Raw genomic sequence first — 18,587 nt, 5'->3', positions numbered from 1 at the left:
TGCACAGCAAGGGGTACCAGTTCTGTCAGGGCCAGTCTGGAGCCATAAGAATGGTCCTTGGTTTTTCCTCCCTTATTTTGAGCAGTACCCTGGTGATGAGAGGTAGGGGAGGAAAGGCATAGACCGAGAGGCTGACCCAGGGGAAGGACAGGGCATCCACTTTCCAAGTCATGCAATGATGTTCCCTGGTGCAGAATTTGCTGAGTTGATGGTTGGTGTGGGAGACAAAGAGGTCGACTTTCGGGGTTCCCCATTTCTGAGTTATTAGGAAGACGGTGCTTCTGTTGAGCTGCAACTCGTGGGGGACCAAAAGGTTTCTGCTTAATTGGTTTGCCAGGGAGTTGAGAGAGCCTGGTAGGTATTGTGTTAAAAGGTGTATTTGTATGGAAGAGGCTGTGAGCCAAAGGGTCATGGCCAGCCAGCATAGAGGGTAGGAGTGAGTCCCTCCCTGCTTGCTGATGCACCACATCACAGTGGTGCTGTCTGTTTTGATCAGGAGAACCCCTGGAGAGAGAAGGGGTTTGGAAGCTATCAAGGCATGCTGCACAGCCTTCATCTCTTTTTGAGTGATGTGCAAAGGGATTTGCTGTGGGCTCCATTGGCCCTGTATGCACCTTCCGTCCAGGTGTGCACCCCAAGCATAGTCTGATGCATCTGTGGTGAGGGTCTGGGCGGTGGGGGTGGGGAGGGCAGTCCCTTGTTGTGGGACCATGCTGTTATCCACCAAAAAAATTCCTTTTTGAGGCAAGAAATTAGAGGTAAAAGAGTTTCCAGGTCTTGAGAGTGTTGACACCAAGGGCTCTTTAGTTACCACTGAAGTTTCCTCATATGCAGTCTGGCATATGGAATGATGAATATGCAAGATGCCATGAACCCCAGAGCTTGCAGGATTTTCCTTTTAGAAAGATAGGGCCTGGTGGCCAGTTGTGAGAGAAGTAGGCTGACAGGAAAATTTGTTTCTCTGGTGTAAGGTATGCCATCTGGGATGCTGTCTCCAGAATTGATCACAGGAAGATTATCCTTTGGGTGGGCACCTGTTTTGAATTCTTTTCATTGAATGTGTACCTAGGGAGGTTAGTAGACTCTTTACAAAGGCCAGGTGTTTGAGCAGCTTTTCCTGGCTGTCTGCCTGAATAAGGCAGTCGTCTAAGTAGGGGTAAATTTGAATATTTCTTTGTCTACAAAAGGCAATGGCCGGAGCCAGGCATTTTGTGAAAACTCTGGGAGCAGTAGATAAGCCAAAGGGAAGCACAGAGAACAAAGTGTTGAGATCCTGCCTGAAGCAGAGATTTTCTGCGTGATTCCCTGACAGGAATGTGGAGGAAGGCCTCTTTTAGATCCAGGGTGGCTAGCCAAGCATCCTTGGAGAGCATGGGTAGCAGCTGCTGGAGGGTGAGCATTTTGAATTTTGGGATCACCAGGAAGGTGTTTAGAATGGATAGATAGAGGATGGGGCGCCAGGTGCCCTCTTTTCTGGGCACCAAAAAAGTCTGGAGTAGAAGCCTTGGTCTATCTGTTCTGCAAGATTGTGCTTTAATGCTCTCAAAGACAGCAGGGAATGGATTTGCTTTTCAGCTTCTCCCCACTGATTTGGCGGTAGATGTGGGAACTCTTTTGGGGTTGGAAGGGTGTGGAAGGAGAATTTGTATCCCTGAGACACAATGTTCAGAACCCACTGGTCCTTGGTAATGGTGGCCCAGGTGCTTGAGTGAAAGGAGAGTTTTCCTCCTAGGGGTAAAGTGAAGGTGGGCAGAGGGGAGGTCGGGAGGAGGCGAGTCATTGTGAGGTCTTACCATAAGGGGGTGGCTTAAAACTCCCTGGTTTTGAAGTGGAGGTAGTCCACTGCTTAGATCGTTACTTTCCCTGGGGCTGATGTTTGGGGGGGGGGCCTGTTTCCACAGGTCCTAGGTTGGGCCTGTTTACTCGGAGCAGGAAAGTACCAGTGCTTGGAGGGAAAATGCCTGCTAAACCTAGGGGGCTGGACCTGTAAGAAATATTTAACTGTTTGCATAGATTTTGCTTTTTCTTCTATCTTTTTTAAGACCTCTTCTGCCTTAGTGCCAAATAAGTTATCTTTGTGCATGGGTGCATCCAACAATTTAGATTTGACATGGTCTGGCAGGGGTTGTTCCTTAAGCCATGCATGTCTTCTAATGACAGATCCAGTGACTGCTGCCCTGCAAGAAGCTTCAAGGATGTTAAAACCACAGTGCAGGGTGTGTTTAGTTACTTGACTTGCAGAATACATTAAGTCTTGCAACTCTCTAGATTCTGTCCAAGCAGGAAAGGAGGACATTTTTTGTTTAAGGAGTTCCAAGGTATGCTGTTTATATTTATGCATATGGAACTGACAATTTAGTGCCCTGATAGCAAGAGTAGCTGAGGAGTATACTTTTTTACCCCTTCTGTCCAATGCTCAGGAATCCCTGTCTGAGGGGGTGAGATTCTTAGCAGAGGTTGCTTTAATCCCTTTTGGCCCTTGAGAAATGACCTCAGGGTCAGCTGTTGGATTTTTAAAAATATATTTGTGAGAGTCAGGGACTCTGTAGTACCTGTCTGGTTTTCTGTGAGCAGCAGGTAGGCTGTCAGGAGTCAAGCTGGATTCAAGGAAAACATCATCCACCACATCCAGGAATGGGGGGGGGGGGTGGCCAAGGGTCTGTGTTGCGGAAGAGGTACCTAACCAAGAGGATTACTGGCCTCAAACAGTTGCCCTATGCAGTACGATTGAAAAAGATAAGACTGTTTTCTGTTGCATACCGCTTTCTCAGAGGCAATCTCTGTCTAACATACAGAGCCATGTCCAACCCAGAATTGTTGAACATGCTCCATCTTAGCAAAACCAAATCTACTCGAGCTACACTCTCTAGGGATATAAACCTCAACACAACAATGAATAGAACATGCTGGAGGGATAGATTCCCTTCGCAGAGACTTCTCTTACTATGGAACAGGGTCCAGATCTACATAAGACAGAGCCCCTCACTATCACTCTTCAAGAGGAACCTTGATGAGTGGATGGGTAATAGAAAGTTCACACCGGGGATCACACCAACAGCACTACTAGATAGGGGCCAAGGGTACTAGCTGCTAGTACAAGGGTCTAGGAACTACTAAAGGGGCAGTGAATACCGCACAACCTGACTGGGCTAATATATGCCTTAGGGCAGATAGCCCAGTACCAACCTATGAACCTATAAGATCTAGGAATTCCCTGAGTCTCTTTTTAGACTGAGGGTAGTCCTGACTTCCCCATTGGAAATGCTCCCTTAAAGTATGCAGGGTTTCCCCAAAGAAATAATCCTCTTGGGGAGAGGCTGAAGGAATGGACTCCTCTGCATCAGAATCCTCATAAGTGGAGAGGGTAGCATGTCTTCATAGTCAGATGCATCATATTCATCTGACTCTTGTTCAGACAAAACTACAGGGGACAGATCTCTTTTCCTTTTTAAGGGGGTAGCTTGGCTTCCCTGATCAGCATGATAAGGTCTTCTATCATTTTAAGCATTTGAGAGTGAGGCAAGGTAGCAGGCGCCGCCTGAGTGTGTGTAGTCGGTTTCTTGGGCGTGGTTCGAACCCTGGGCCTAAGGAACTCGGTTACTTTTGAAAGAATGGTAGATGTGAAAGATGATGTCTGTTTGGGTCGAGATTCGGAGGTGCAAAGGACTTCCTCGGAAGCCGGTGCATGCTCAGCAGCTCTGGACCCATCCAAGGTAGAGATGACCGCAGGATCCTTAGACAAAGAAGAGTTTTGTGGCATACCGGACTCCGAAAGGGTCTCAGTAGCAGCTTGTGAATCAAGTGAAGCTGGCATCAGGGGCTGCAAAAGCACACCTGTGCGCTCTGTCTCTGTCTTAATCTTTACGTTTTTTTAGATCATCTGCCGTCGGACGGCTTACCGAAGCCATATTGGAATTTGAAGACTGTAAACAAAAATCTGGCTATAATAAGAGCCCGACCACGAATAGTTCTGGTGTTAAAGCACAGAAGCGACAACAGGGTATGTTGTGGTCTGGGCCTAGGAAAGTGACGCAGTAAGAGTGGAAGTCTCGGTGTGGAATTTGCTTTCCACAGGCGAGACAATTATTAACTTTTTCTGACCTCGGTTAGAGCAAGAAAAAAGGATCCCCAACGGGGTATTTAGCTTTTGAAGACTTCAACTTCAATTCAGAAATGAAAACTCGGGTAGTGGCCGGCTGGCACTCATGCGAACTGCTTCTGCTTCGGGCTCCATGGCAAGAAAGACTGATGTAATGGCGTCAGCTGCCTTACTTTATACCACTGATGACCTGATGTTATTTTAATTCAAGGAGACGAAGAAGCAGCTATGAACCTTGTCACCTTTTTAACACCAGTTCTGAATTCTTGGACTTTACGTATACATAAGGTAAGGACAGGATTGTCTATTTAGACGTAGAACAGTGGAAAGATCTTCAAACAAAGCTTATTGTGCTAAGATTTATACAAAGGATACTTATTCCAACAGTTTCCTACACTACAATAGTAACCACCCTTGGTACCAAAAGAGATCTGTAGTGAAAGTTCAGTTGGTCCGGGCCATACGAATGGTATCAAGGAAGACCGACTTTTTAGAAGAATGCAAAACACTACAAAACATGTTTACCAACAGAGGTTACCCAGCACAGCTTACTATTAACCTTGTTGAGGAAGTCCAAGAAAAAAGAAGGTTAGGTTTTTATAAACCAATTTTGGGTAAAGGCCTACACATTACAGTACAGACTCAACACAGTGACACCAGTCAACTGAACTTGTCTTTTATAACACATTTTAGTACTGACAGTGAATTGATCTCATCCATTATTCATAAAAACTGGCCATTGATTTTCAATGACAATGAGTTAAGAAACAAATTGCCTGATACTCCTAAAATAGCTTGGAAGAGGGGAAGGAATTTAAAGCAAATCATGGAGAGTAATACCCTAAGGCTTCCATGGAGAAAGGATATGTTTCAATGTAATATGTGCAACTTTTGCTCTCATATGGCCACTGGTGAGACATTCCATATTAAAAATTACACATTTAAGGTAAAAAAAATAGATTAAATTGCCAGTCCAAAGGTGTTGTTTATGTAGCACAATGCCAACAGTGCTTGGCATTTTACTTCGGTAAGACTGATAGAAGGCTATGTGAGAGGGTTTACGAACATCTTTACTACATTAAGAAAGGTAAATTAGAGAACGCACTAGCAAAACACGTATCTGAGTTTCCCCACCACACATTTTTATTTAAGGCGGTAGATTGTGTTCAAAGTGATGGACGTGGGGGTCCTGATTCTGTACGTTTGGAAATATTAGAACTGTATTGGCAACTTTGTAGTAATGCATGTTCATTTACAGGCCTTAATGAGACTTGCTCCCTATACCCCATTTTGAAAATGAAGAGTCTGACCAGATAACGGTCAGGTATCTTGTACCACATCATGTTATTGCTGATTATATTTTTATACAATATGTTCAAATAATACAGTTTTAAGTTGTTTGCACGCTCTATTGGTTTAGTTATTCTGTGCTAACATTAATTTGTAGTGCACATACACTTTCATAATTATAGTGCATTTTGAATTCACATCAAACTGTATAAAATGTCATGTAATGACACACATTAGGTTAAACTTTTTACTTGCTGTTAGCCTATCATGAATGGCCACATTATTATCGTGTTACTTTAATAATAAACAATTTTTAATAACTAACAATTATTAAATATATGCATTTTTTAGAATAGCTTACATTATGCTTTGGATCTGCCGATCTCAAAACAATATATTGTGTTATGTTTGCATGACTCTTAACCATACAGTGTTAGTGGTCTCAACTTTTAATGGTTTTTAAATGATCAATTATTTTAAATTTTAAATTCTAATTGTATTAATTGTTGTCCTATCACATGCAGGACTGGGTCCTTGTAATTATGACTACAGACTTATTTAAACAGCAGTTGGGAGGGATTGTTTGTCTGAAGAAGTCCCACTATTTAGTGGGATGAAAAGCACTTCATATGTATTGTATTTATATTAAATAAATGGTCATTTGCTTTTAATACTTCTGGAACCGCGTTTACTATTTACTGTTGTATCCGTGTGTTGGAGGATTTGAGTGCAACTCTCAGCATTTTTCTGTGTGAGCTTCTCAGTTTGTTTTTGTCTCTGGAGTTTCTATGATAAGGTCTTCTGTCATTTTAGGCATTTGAGAGTGAGGCAAGGTAGCAGGTGCCAGAGAGTGTGTAGTCGGTTTCTTGGGCGTGGTTCGAACCCTGGGCCTAAGGAACTCGGTTGCTTTCGCAAGAATGGTAGATGCGAAAGAAGACGCTGGTTTGTGTCGAGATTCGGAGGTGCAAAGGATGTCCTCGGAAGCCTGTGCCTGCTCAGTGGCTCTGGACCCATCCAAGGTACAGACGACCGCAGGATCCTTAGATGAAGAAGAGTTTTGTGGCATACCAGACTCCGAAAGGATCTCAGTAGCAGCCTGTGAATCAACTGAAGCTGGCATCAGGGGCAGCAAAAGTGCCTCACTGAGTACCGGAGGACTGACGACTAGCTTAACGGAAGCGTCGTCGGAAGGTTTGGACCTGTGCGGTCTGTCTCTGTCTTAATCTTTACGTTTTTTTTGGAAGATCTGCTGTCAGACGGCTTACCAAAGCCATATTGGAATTTGAAGACTAAACAAAAATATCTGGCTATAATAAGGGCCCGACCACGGATAGTTCTGGTTTTAAAGCACAGAACTGACAACAGGGTAAGTCGTGGTCTGGGCCTAGGCAAGTGACACAGTAAGAGTGGAAGTCTTGGTGTGGAATTTGCTTTCCACAGGCGAGACAATTATTAACTTTTTCTGACCTCGGTTAGAGCAAGAAAAAAGGATCCCCAACGGGGTATTTAGCTTTTGAAGACTTCAACTTCAATTCAGAAACGAAAACTCGGGTAGTGGCTGACTGGCACTCGTGCGAACTGCTTCTGCTTCAGGCTCCACAGCAAAAAAGACTGATGTAATGGCGTTGGCTGCCTTACTTTATACCACTGATGACCTGATGTCAGTCCTCAAGTGACAGCAACCGATTCAGAAATATTAAGCCTTTGGTATTCGGGCCGGCCGGGGGCTACCTTGGCAGGGATAACCCAAATGTGATGACTGCAACAGTCAATTTTTCCGAAATAAGATTAAAATCTCAGGGAGGAAGAACAGGCTTCCTGGAAGGCCTAATATGAAGGATGTCTTTTAGGAATTGTTTAGCCTGAAATCTGGCAGCTAAAGGAGGGGATAAAGGCAGACAATCAGAGATAGCTGATACGTGGGCCTTAGCCAACCTAGCATTGAGCAATTTGCACAGGTAAGAGAGAACCAAAGAAACATCTGCTGAAAGTGGATCTAGGTTTCAGGACAGAGACCAAATACAAAACCTCTTCAATTTGGATAAGTAGGAATTCCTAGTATTGGTTTTCCTGGCCTCCTGCAGGACCCTAAACATGCCTTCCGAAAAAAGGCATCTATGTGGAATCAAAATCCTATCACCCACAGTGTCAGCTGAAAAACGGACAAGTGGGGATGGATGAGAGATCCCTGGTCTTGTGCGAGTAGGTCCACCCCGTGAGGTAACTTGTGATGATTGCCCTTGGCTAAATGCAGAAAAAGAGGGAAACAATGCTGTCATGGACAAAAGGGAGTCATCAGGAAGATTTTGGGAGCATCCTGTTGAATTTTGAACAGGACATTTGGAATGAGGGGAAGGGGAGGGAAAACACAAAGAAACATCCACTTCCAAGAAAAAAATAGGGCATCTGCCTACCAAACCAGAGGACCTATGACTCTGGCACAAAATACAGGAACATGTCTGTTCAGAGGAAAGGCAAATAGATCTACTTGAGTATCACCTCACTGGTGGACAATGTCCAGAAACACATTCCTGTGAAGCATCCATTTGTGAGATTAAGTTAAGGACTTGCTCAGTGTGTCTGCCACAATGTTTTGACCTGAGGGAATGTAAACCACCTGATAAGTGACTTGATAATGGACAGCAAGATCCCACGCCAGGAGTGCCAACTGGCAAAGATAAGATTGTGTTCCCACCTCGTTTGTTTACGTACCACATCACTGTGGTATTGTCTGTAAATACTATGAGAGGTCCTGGGGAGAAGAGAGGATGAAAAGCCTGAAGCACCAGCAGAAGAGCTCTCATCACTTTGACATTGATGTGCTCTTTCTGTTGAAGAGGCAACCACACCCCCTGCAACTTCAGGGAGCCACAAATTGCTCCACATCCTACATCTGAAGAGTCTATGAACAGCTCCTGAGAGAGAAGAGGGAAATGAAAAGGGAGTCCTGGATTTAGACAACTGCTGGATCCACCAGTGAAGCTCCTTCTTGAGACAAGGTAGAACAGGAAAGAATAGTTGTGTAAAATCTTACCATGCCCTTCTCTCCACTGGTGCACTGTTCTTAACCTGACGGACCTCCCACCAGAAGGAGATCAGACATCGGCCAGTAAAACAAAAAGTCTTATACTACTCAAAGATACGTTGTATATCACATAGGCTGCAGTCAGAAGTAGGCCATAAAAGGATTTCAGATACACCTCCTTCGTTCAATGAATTTAAAAATGTTATGAATATAATGTGTCATATGGAAATAAGCACAATTAGAATGAGAACAACTAGAAAAACATCACATTTTATTGTATGGGATAATTTACAAAATTTGTTAAAAAAAATTCTAATTTCAATAGCACAGTATTTTAGTTTAATTAATTGATCTGATTGTAGTGGATGTCTTTGTAAATACTTTAGTTGTTTTGTTGAATATTATAATAATACCTATTTTTAATTATTTGTATAAAATTGTTATGATATTTCTCTTATATGTTAAAACAATAAACTTGTTTTGAAAAAAAAAAGAAGTAGGCCATAAAAGTGACATATGCATGTACCATCCTCAGAACTTGAATGCCCTAGAAGGAATGACTAAAGATATGAATGGTCAGTACATTCAAGCAAAACAACAGACCAGGGGGGAAGGAGGGTGGGATAGAATACTGCAGCAGTGAAGAGATGGACATTATGGTTATGCTCAGATTTTACACAACTATTCTATGTCCTTCTATTTACTTGCTGTAATATTCTGAACCTGAGGGAGAGTGCCACAGCTCAAGAAGGAAGGGAGGAGCAGAGGAGCTCTTAATGAAACCATGTAAAATGGTTTTAGCAAATCCAGCTCTGGATCTGGAGATGCCATCCAGTTTATAATGTTTGGTAAAGGTATGAACTGAAGACCAGGTGGTTGCTTCAAGGATGGAGCTGTTATTCAAGTCTTTGAAGAATGCCTTGGAGGAAGCCACAGCTCTGGTAGAATGGGGCCTTCACAGGTGAAGAGAGGCTCTTTCCGTGGACCATGTAACAACGGCAAATAAGTTAAATAGTCTGCTTGGAAGTCGGTAAACCCAGAGCCCTGGGATGAAAGTTCATAAAATAGCTGATCAGATTTCCTGACAGACAACTTAGATTTTATCTGGACAAGACAAAAGTTATGTACATCTAAGGAGTGCAGTACCTTCTCACTGCGGTTTTGGGGAGAATGGAAGAAGGTAGGTAATTTAATGGACTGGTTAAGAGAGAACTCATTAGCCACTTTTGGCATGAAAGAAGGATTTGTTCAAGGATACCCTGTCCTTGTGAAAAACCAAGAAGGGGGGTACAGCCACAAGGGCTTTGCAGCTTAGACACCATTCTAGCTGAAGTCAGGGCCACTAAAAAAACAGTTTTCCAACAGCAATGTTAAAGGGAGGCAGTAGATGTGGACTCAAAAGGGGTCAGGGTTAATTTTTCTAGAACAAAATTAAGGTCCCAAGGAGGAAGAATGGGTTTCCTGGGAGGCCTAATATAAAGGACGCCCTTAAGAAATTGTTTCACTTCAAATCTGGATGTTAGAGGGGGAGACAGAGGCAGACAAGCAGAAACGGACAAAATGCTTGCTTTGAGAGAAGAATAAGCCAAGCCAGCAGAGCGCAATTGACAGAAATAAGACAGAACCACTGGGATTCCCACTATCAGTGGGTCTTGGTTCTTACTGAGTCACCAGAGTGAAGATCTTTTCCATTTGGAAACATAAGATGCTTTAGTAGTGGGTTTTCTGATCTCCTGGAAAACCCTGAGCTAGTCATCAGAGTGTGTGTCTCTGAAAGGAATTAGAATCACATCACCCCCTCAGTGTCAGCTGTAGCGTTGACAGCTGTGAATGTATCAGGGATCCTTTGTTTTGTGAGAGAAGCCCAATCTGTGGGGTAACCTGTGATGATGGTCTTTGGCTAAATGCAGAAAAAGGGGGAAACCAGTGCTGTCTTGGCCAAAACGGAGTCACCAGCAAGACGTTTTGGTTAGTCCTGTTGAACCTTGAAGAGCATCTTTGGGGTTGGAGGAAGGGGAGGGAATGCACACAGAAACATACCCTTCCAAGAAAAGGAGAGGGCATCTACTTTCCAAACAACAGGACTTGGGACTCTGGCACAAAATTTTGGAATTTGTCTGTTCGGGGGAGGCAAATAAATCTATTTGAGGAGTAACCCATTGGTGGACTATGTTCAGGAACATATCCCTGTGAAACATCAAAATGTGGGATTGAGTCAAGGGTCTGCTCAGGGAGTCTACCATGAGATTCCAGTTGGGGGAATGTACACTGTCTAAATAGTTGTGTGCTACTGGGCAAGAAATTCCCATATCAGAAGAGTCAACCTGCAAAGGAGTTAGGATTTGCTTGTACAGCTAGTACCAATGCTCTAATTTGCCTGATGTTGATGTGGTCTGTTTTCTGGGAGGGAGACCACATTCCCTGAACTGTAAATTTGCCCAAGGCCACCCTCTAAGACCACGTCTGATGCATCTGTGTAGAGTTCTAGGACTGCGGTGACAGGATGCAGAAGTTGTCCTGGATTTAGATCTATCTGTTGGATCCACCACAACAGCTAACCTCTTTAGACAAGGAATGAGGGGGACTTTGTATTCTGCTGGGTGAGAATGCTTTGCCCACAGAGATCTGAAAAAAACATTGGAATTTCCTCATCTGTAGTTCTGCCACTGGCACCATGGGAATGGGTGAAGCAATTAATCCGAGCACCCTGAGAAATGTACAGTTGTGTACACTTAACATAAATGTAGATGTTCAAGTGCATTCACTGTTGCAGTCACCACATTTGGGTTATCTGCCTGCAGGTAGCCCTCAGTCGGCCTGAATACCAGAATCTTGGGATTTCTGCATCGGATGCTGTCGCTTCTTCCATGATGTCAGGTCATCAGGGGTATAAAATATGCAGCTGACGCCATTACATCAGTTTTTCTTGCTCCAGATGTCAGGTGCTCCCACAACAGGAAGCAATTATATGGTGTGCAACACCCCCAGCAAAAAGCAAATACACATAGTATAAGATATGCCAAACCAAATGTATAGGTGAAAGCAAAGACAATCAGGGGGCTGGAGGGAGGGTAACTAGGACTGCAACAGTGAATACACTCGAACATCTACATTTATGGTAATTTGGGTCGATTCCCAAAGCTAAGGAAAGGTGGAGGTAGATTAAGAAGCAATAGGGCTGGCAATCAGGCCCTGTAAGACTGCTGTGGCAAATCCAGCTCTGGATTTAGAAAAGATAGGCAAGTGGTAATGCTTGGTGAAAGTATGCACACAGCTCCAGGTCGCAGCTTCCAGGATGTCCCTGGTAGGGACTCCTCTGAGAAATGCAGTAGAGGTAGATGCAGCCCTAATGGAATGTGTACTTATCCCCTGTGGGGTAGGTTTGCCACTGTGCTTCTAGCATAAATGGATGCAGTGTGCTATCCATTTGGAAATGGTTTGCTTTGAAATGGCCTTCCCCTTTGCCCCTGCAGCAAAGCTGACCAGTAGCTAGTCAGTTTTTCTGAAAGGCCTAGTCCTGTCCAAACAGAATCTAAGTTGTCTGTGCACTTCCAGAGAATGCAGTATCCTTTCCCCCTTATTCTGAGGATTAGGGGAAGAAAGTAGGAAAATGGACTGGTTTAAGGCCACACTAGACACCACCTTGGGCATAAAAGATGGGTTAGTCCTGAGGGAAACCCTGTCCGCATGGAAGATAATGAAGGGATCCACTGCCATAAGGGCCTGCAGTTCAGATGCTCTTCTAGCTCAAGTGATGGCTCAAAGTAAAGCTGTTTTCCAAAAGAGGAGTTTCAATTCTGCTGCAGCAGCCGGTTCAAGGGGGGGGGGGGGCTCATTTTTCCAATACAAAGTTAAGGTCCCAGGTTGGAGTGGGAGCTCTCCCAGGGGGGGGGGGGGGTCTTAATTTTTTGGCCCCTCTAAGGAATTGTTTTACCAGAGGATAAGAGAAGAGGGGTGGCTCAGTATTACAATGAGCTGAGATGGCTGAGACATGAATCTTAAATGAAGAGAAGGATAGGGTCCTTGTGGAGCATTTCTGTTAAGTAATCTAGTATACGAGTTAAGCTGGGCACCGTTGTGCCCATCCCCTGGGACTGGCTCCAGGAACCGTATCTTTCCCACTTTTCTGAATAGGATTTTCTAGTACTGGGCCTCCTTGCCTCAAGAATGACATCTGGCACCTGCTTACTGAGAGTTGCTAGACATGAGCTCAGGGGATGAGCCAGGCTGCAAGGTTCAGGGTATGAAGCTGAGGGTGCAGAATCTGTCCCGCCTGCTGGGACAGCAGGGATGGGGTCTGAGGTAGGTCCCATGGTTCTAGCGGTCAGACTGCGCAAAAGGGGGTACCAGTGCTAGCGTGGCCAGTCTGGTGAAATCAGGATTGTCCTTGGCTTGTCCTGTTTGATCTTTAGTAGAACCTTCGAGAGGAGAGGCAGAGGGGGAAAAGCATAGACTGAGAGGCTTTTCCAGGTAAAGAACAGGGCATCCACTTTCCAAGCTTGACTGTGGGGAGTTCTGATGCAGTATTTGATCAATTGGTAGTTCTGTGGAGAGGCAAACAGGTCTACCTCCGGAGTCCCCCATTTGTTCCTCAAGAGCTTGAATATTTTGGGTTCCAGTTTCCATTTGTGTGGGTCTATGAGATTTCTGCTTAAGTCATCTGCCAGTGAATTTAGTTTGCCTGACAGGAATTGAGCTTGTAGGTGCACTTGGTTCATTGCTCAAAGTTGTGTTCCACACAGCCATGGCTAGTCTGCAGAGTGGGTAGGAATGGGTTCCTCCTTGCTTGTTTATGTACCACATAACTGTGGTGTTGTCTGTCTTTACCAATAGTTGTCCTGGAAGGATAAGGTCTTTGAAGGCTGTCAGAGCATTCTGTACAGCTAACATTTCTTTTTGATTGATAACCAGGTGCATCTGCTTTGGGTTCCATTTGCCTGAATGCACTGCCCTGCCATGTGAGCCCCCCTTCCCATAGTATGATGCGTCTGTTGTTAGGGTTTGGGCGGCAGGGGGTAGAGTGAAAAGGAGCCCCTTGTTGTGGTTTCAGGCCTCTGCCCACCAAAGGTACTCTGCCCTTAGACAAGGGATGATAGGAATTATTATTTTCAGGTCCTGAGAATGTTGACACCATAGACTTTTTAGATACCATTGAAGTTTCCTCATATGCAGTCTTGCATATGGAATTAACAATGCAAGAGGCCATTAACCCCAAAGCTTGCAGTATTTTCCTTGCAGATAGCTGGATTTTTGTGGCCAGTAGGTTGAAGTAAGTTGTCAAATAAATTTGTTTCTCTGGAGTGAGAAATGCCACCTGGGAAGTTGTGTTCAAGCTTGTTGGCAGGGTACTAAGTGTGATTTCCTCTTGTTGATGGTGTATCCCAGTGAAGTTAGAAGTCTCTTTACAAATGCCAGGTGCTGTAATAGCAAGTCCTTGCTTTCCGCCTGAATCAGGCAATCGTCCAAGTATGGGCAAATCTGACTTTCTCTGCCTACAAAATGCAATGGCTGGAGCTAGGCACTTTGTGAATACCTTGGGTGCAGTAGATAAGCCAAAGGGAAGTGCAGAGAACTGATAGTGCATGGAGCCTGCCCTGAAGCGTAGGTATTTTCTGCAAGATTCTCTGAATGGGATGTGCAAGTAAGCTTCTTTTAAGTCTAGGGTTGCCAGCCAGGCATCCTTGGCTAGCATAGGAAGCAGCTGTTGGAGTGTTAGCATTTTGAATTTTAGAACCACCAGAAAGGTGTTGAGGATAGACAGATGCAGGATAGGACACCAGGAGTTTTCTTTTCTGGGAACCAGGAACAGTCTTGAATAAAAGCCTTGTCCCCTTTGTTCTGCTGGGACAGGCTGAATAGCCTTGATGCTGAGGAGAGAAAGCACTTGTGTTTGGGCCTCCGCCCACTGGTTGGGGGGGGGGGGTCTGGCCATCCACTTAGGGTTGGGAGTGAGTGGAAGTGGAATCTGTATCCTAGGGAAACTATGTTTAAAACCCATTTGTCTTGGGTAATGTATTCCCAGTTTTTTGCATGCAGGGCAAGCTTTCCTCCTAAAGGTGCAAGTAGTTGGGCAAGGCTTGGAGGAGTTAAGGATAAGTCATGGTGCAATTTTACCATAGGGGGGTGGCTTACTACTCCCTGCTTTGGACGTGGGAGCACCCCACTGCTTAGACCTGTGCATAACCTGAGACTGAAGTCTTGGTTGTCTGCTACCCCTGGGTTTGGACTGAGAAGGCCTGGAAGGGACTGGAAAGTACCAGTTCTTTGAAGGCCAATGCCTACTGAACTTAGGTGGTTGCACTTGGAAGAAATCTTTAACAGTTTGCATAAATTTAGATTTTTCCTCCATTCTTTTGAGGACTACTACTACTTTATTGCCAAAAAGGCGCTCTTGGTTTAAGGGTGCATCCAGTAATTTTGCTTTTACGTGATCTGGCAAGTTTTGTTCCTTAAGCCAAGCATGCCTTCCAAGTACAGACCCAGAACAGCAGCCCTGCAAGATGCTTCTAAAGCATCAAAACCATACTGCAAAATATGTTTATCAACTTGGTCAGCAGAGTGCATTAACTCTTGTAAATCTTTGTGTTCTGCACAGTCAGGAATCAACATCATTTTCTGTTTAATTAGCCCCACAATATGCTGCTGCTACTTTAACATATGAAACTGGCAATTTAAAGCCTTAATGGGCAGAGTAGCAGAGGTGTATACCTTCTTACCCCATCTGTCTAAAGCCCTAGAATCCCTGTCAGAAGGGGTAGGATTTTTGGCAGTATTGTGCAATGCCTTTTGGTCCTTGGGAAATGGTCTCTGGATCTGCAGTAGGATTCTTGAAGAGGAATTTGTGAGCGTCAGGTACTCTACAGTACCTGTCAGGTTTCCTGGGAGCTGGAGGCAAAGTATCTGGGGTAAGCTGGACTCCAAGAAAACATCATCTACAATCTCCAGAACAGGAGGGATAAGCTAGAGGCCTGCACTAAGGCAGGTTTAAAAATTCCCTAAGTCTCTTTTTGGACTGAGAGTACTCCTGGCTTTCCCAGTGGAAATGTTCCCTAAGGGTATGCAAGGTTTCACCAAAAGAAAAATCTTCTGGAGGGGAAGCAGAGGGAATGGAATCCTCTGCATCAGAATCCTCATCAGCAGATAAGGGTAAGTCCTGGCAGTCAGAAGGAACAGAGATATCAGACTCCTGATCAGAAGAATCAGAAGGAAAATCAGTTCTAGGTCTCTTAGAGGGGGAAGGCTGGCTTCCCCTAATTAAGGTAATAAGGTCTTCAGCCATTCTAATAATTTGTTTTTCAGGCATGTGGCCTGAGAATGCGCTTTGGTCATCGGTTTTCTAGGCGTAGTGCGAACTTCAGGCCTGAGGAATTCATTTTTTTTTGGCTAGAAACGAAGTCGTTGGTTTAATATGAAAATCGGTAGGCCTGAATACACCCTCAGAAGCCGGTACCTGCACAGCGGCTCCAGACCCATCCAAGGTAGAGACATCCGCAGGTTCCATAGTCAAAGAAGCATCTCACGGCATACTGGACTCCGAATGGGTCTTAGTAGAGACCTGCGAATTTGTAGAGGCGGGTATCAGGGGCTGCAAAAGTGCCTCAGTGAGTACCAGCGAACTGGTGACTAGCTTAACGGAAGCATCGTCAGCGGTTTTAGACCTATGCGGTCTGTCTTTATCCTTAAGTTTTTTCGGAAGATCGGTAGTCGGATGGCTTAACGAAGCCATTTTGGAGTACGGAGATCGAGAGCGAAAGTATTTAGCTACAAAAATAGCCAGACGACGAATAGTTCGGGCGTTGAACAAGGCACAAAACCGACAGCGAGGGACGTCATAGTCTGAGCCTAAACAGGTGACGCAGTAAGAATGAAACCTCTATGAGGTATTTGCTTTCCACAGGCAAGACCATTATTAATTTTTCTGACATCAGTTTGAGCAAGAAAAAAGGATCCCCAACAGAGTACTTATCTTTTAGAAGACTTCAGGTCTGAAACTCGAAAACAAAAATTTCATGAGTCGGCCGACCGGCACTTGCGAACTGTTTCTGCTTCAGACACTGCACAGCAAGAAAGACTGATGTAATGGCATTGGCTGCATGTTTCACACCCCTGATGATCTGACGTCATGGAAGAAGTGACAGCATCTGATGCAGAAATCCCATGACTCTGGCATTCAGGCCGACTGAGGGCTACCTGCAGGCAGATAACCCAAATATGATGACTGCAACAGTGAAACATGAACATCTCCCTGGCCGTGATGTGAGTCAAGGAGAGAAGGGAGTAAGAGGAGGACCGAAGGTCCTGCACCTTCTGAGGTGGAAGTGAGACTTTCATTATGTCTGGATTCGACAACCCAGGAAAATGTGGTCCTGTGAAGGGGTGAGGACTGACTTCTGAAGTTGATGATAAATCCCAGTTTTCCAAGGAGGGAAATGGTGGTATCCAGATTTTGAAGTAGAGAGTAGGAAGCTGGAGCCTGTAAGAGCAGGTTGTCCAGGTATGGAAAAATCTAGATACCAAAAGCCTGCAATGTGCAATCACAGCAGCCAGGCATTTTGTGAATACCCTCAGAGCTGTAGAAAGACCAAAGGGCAAGGCAGAGAATTGAAAATGCCAGGAACCCAGAGAAAAATGTAAGAATTTCCTGAAGATGGGGTGAAGGGGGATGTGAAGGTAAACATGTTTTATATCTAGAGATGCCATGTATCCTTGTGGAAGGATAAATGGTTGTGTAAAATCTTACCATAACCATAGATGTCCCTTCTCTTCTATGTTGCGGTATTCTTTACATATGGGTTGCATTCCATCCTACGACCCAACATCCGGCCAGTATACAAAAGCTTCAAGCTACTGCCACGCAGGTGGGACATCACACGTCTGCTTTGACAATGTCAGCCATAAAAGGATGTCCGCAAGTACCATTCCCAGAATAAGAATGCCCCACGAGGAACAAAAGTCCTATGGAAACAACAATAAACCATCCAAGAAAGAGACAAGTTGCAGGGGGAAGGTGGGAGGGACAGAATACTGCAACATACAAGAGAAAGGCATCTATGGTCATGTTAAGATTTTACACAACTATTCTATGTCCTACTCAGTGTTACAGTATTCTTTATATATGGGAGAGTGCCATGGCTTAACTGAAACCTTGGGAGGCAGAAGGATTAGAAGGCGGCTGCAAAAAAAGAATTCTCCACAAACCCATGGAGAATAGCCCTTGCAAACCCTGCTCTGGACCTAGAAATGATGTCCAGCTTGTAATGTTTGGACTAAGTAGCAACCTTTAAAATGGAGTTAAGTGCCCAAACCCTTAAAGAAAGGCTATGAAGAACCAACAGATCTTGTGGAATGGGCTCTGACAGAAGTAGGGAAAGGCTTAACATATAAATGGTAGCAAAACACAATAGCGTTAAAAATCCAAGAAGAAATAGTCTGTTTAGAAACTGCTGAACCCAGAGCCCTGTGATGAAATGACTGACTTCCTAATAGCTTTAATCTTGTCCAAGTAAAATCTAACCTGCCTGTGCACATCTAACAAATGCAAAACTTTTTCACTGGAGGATTGAGGTGAAGGAAAAAAAGGTAGGCAGCTGGATACATTGATTAAGAAACAAACCATTTACAACCTTAGGGATGAAAGAAGGATTGGTTCGCAAGGAAACACTATCCTTGTGGAAAACCAAAACAGGTGGAGATGCCATCAAAGCCTGTATCTCAGAAACCCTCCTAGCAGAAGTCAAGGCAACCAGGAGCACAGTTTTCCAAGTGCAAAACGTCAGAGAAGCAGAAAGTACAGTTGTGTACCTACCATAAATGTAGATGTTCGAGTGTATTCACTGTTGCAGTCATTACACTAGGGTTATCCTGCTGGCAGGCTACCTGCAGTTGGCCTGAATTCCAAAGTCCTGGTCCGGCATCAGTTGCTGTCGCCTCTTCCCTGACGTCAGTGCGCCAGGGGTATAAAAGTTGCAGCCAACACAATTTTCTTCAGTTTTTCGTTCCCCGAATGTCAGGTGCCCCCAAAAGGGTAGGCTAAAAAAATTCTGATCATAAAAAAAGCATGCACATAACCTTCGTCTACAAGCAAATACACCACATAGGTTGTATAGAATAGAGAAGCACAGATAAGTTCTAGCAATGAAAGGAGGATGGTGGGAGGGTAACCTGGACTGCAAC

General features: G+C 44.5%; 1 protein-coding gene across 2 annotated transcripts in view; it reads right to left on the bottom strand.

Moving 5' to 3' along the window:
- Positions 1-18,587, bottom strand: part of FAM193A (family with sequence similarity 193 member A) — a 2,395,037-nt gene that overhangs the window by 494,139 nt on the left and 1,882,311 nt on the right. The window lies entirely within an intron of this gene.

This window comes from Protopterus annectens, chromosome 2.part1 (genome assembly GCF_019279795.1).
Source record: "Protopterus annectens isolate FY-2018-M chromosome 2.part1, PAN1.0, whole genome shotgun sequence".
Taxonomy (NCBI): domain Eukaryota; kingdom Metazoa; phylum Chordata; order Ceratodontiformes; family Protopteridae; genus Protopterus; species Protopterus annectens.
This window is presented reverse-complemented; position numbering and strand designations above follow the sequence as displayed.